We start from the raw sequence: 1,477 nt of genomic DNA, 5'->3' as shown, positions 1-1,477 counted from the left end.
TTGTTATTTATACCAATTAGTATGATTTTACTTCGTAGGCACTCCTCTTTAATTCCTAAGTTTGGCACGTTTCGATGAAGCCCTAGAACATGAGTTGAATTTCTCAAAAAGTTCCCCATGCTAATATTCGAATAAAAAAAAATAGGAATTTTCTTTCTCCGGAAATAAAAAGTTTATTGGTGGTGTGTTGCCCTGTTTCTCGAAAAGCGTTTTTTGGACTACCCTTATATACATACTACCGGTTACTTTCGTGATATGAGTATAGTCTCAAGTAATTTACTATAGAACACAGCATCATTTCCCAGTAAAGCCCCAAAATAATAGTTTTGACCTCAACTTAGAAAAACGCGAAAATCTCATATACTAGAACCGGCCATAAGGGACCTTTTCATGCGGATGCCAACATATAACGTTCATGCACCAAAATACAATTTTTGTTTGCCGAATTACCGTCGACTGTAATATAACTATGAATCAAGCCTGGCAATTTTTGATAAAACGGGTATTATGTGTTTTTTGCGGCACAACGTAGCCTATACAAACTATGTCATTCGTTACAAATTCAAATGTTCTGCCTTTAAACAAAAGTCCTTAAAAACTAGTTTTTAAATCTTAATACCTCTATGGGAAAATATACAAAATATTAAATACAACTTGCCAAAACATTCTCTTTCATTTAACTCGCAACATTTTTTTGAAATAATGAATCAAGCTTTGATTATTCATTATTAACTTTAAAGCAGGATTTATTTTTTGGAATTATGTTTGAAATATATCTTCAGAAGAGTTATAACACCGCTTACATACTGCAAAAAAAAACTGTTGATGAGAATTTTTTTTGTTCATTGTTATTTTCAGGATATCTTCAGATAAGTTATAAACACCTGATATAGTATAAAAAAAATACTTAGTACATTTTCATATTTTTGATGAAGCCGCGATCTGAAAAATTTGCCAGTTTTGATTTACAATTGACCTAGTTGACACTTTGTGAAAGAATCGTATAGTAATAATAATCGCACAATATAGAAAATAGTATGTTAAAAATGTGGTATGCACTAAAAAAGAAGGAAGCAAAGCATGAGGGAAAGTGCAAAAATATATTTGCACAAAACGCGTATATCATGAAAATCATTAAAATCATCAGAATTATCATCCTCATCCTCATCAGAAGTAAGTTTAAAAACCCACTAGTTATATTTCAAAAGTCACTTCCAAAATAATGCACCTTACATTTTCGATCCTATTATAAATTTCGACAACCCTGTAAGACCACCCCTATACTTTCACCTGATCAAATCCTGAAGGCCTTGACGCAAAAAACTCGAAATAATATATAAATTTGAAGTAATGACTCAAGTCACTTTTAAAAGGCACCAGAGTATATTTTCCGGTCCCATAGTACAATTCAAAACCTCCCGAAGACCACCCCAACCACTTTTACATAAACAAATCCCAAGTTCTGCGACGCAAAACC

Source organism: Belonocnema kinseyi, chromosome 5 (assembly GCF_010883055.1).
Source record: "Belonocnema kinseyi isolate 2016_QV_RU_SX_M_011 chromosome 5, B_treatae_v1, whole genome shotgun sequence".
In the NCBI taxonomy this organism is placed as follows: Eukaryota; Metazoa; Arthropoda; class Insecta; order Hymenoptera; family Cynipidae; genus Belonocnema; species Belonocnema kinseyi.
This window is presented reverse-complemented; position numbering follows the sequence as displayed.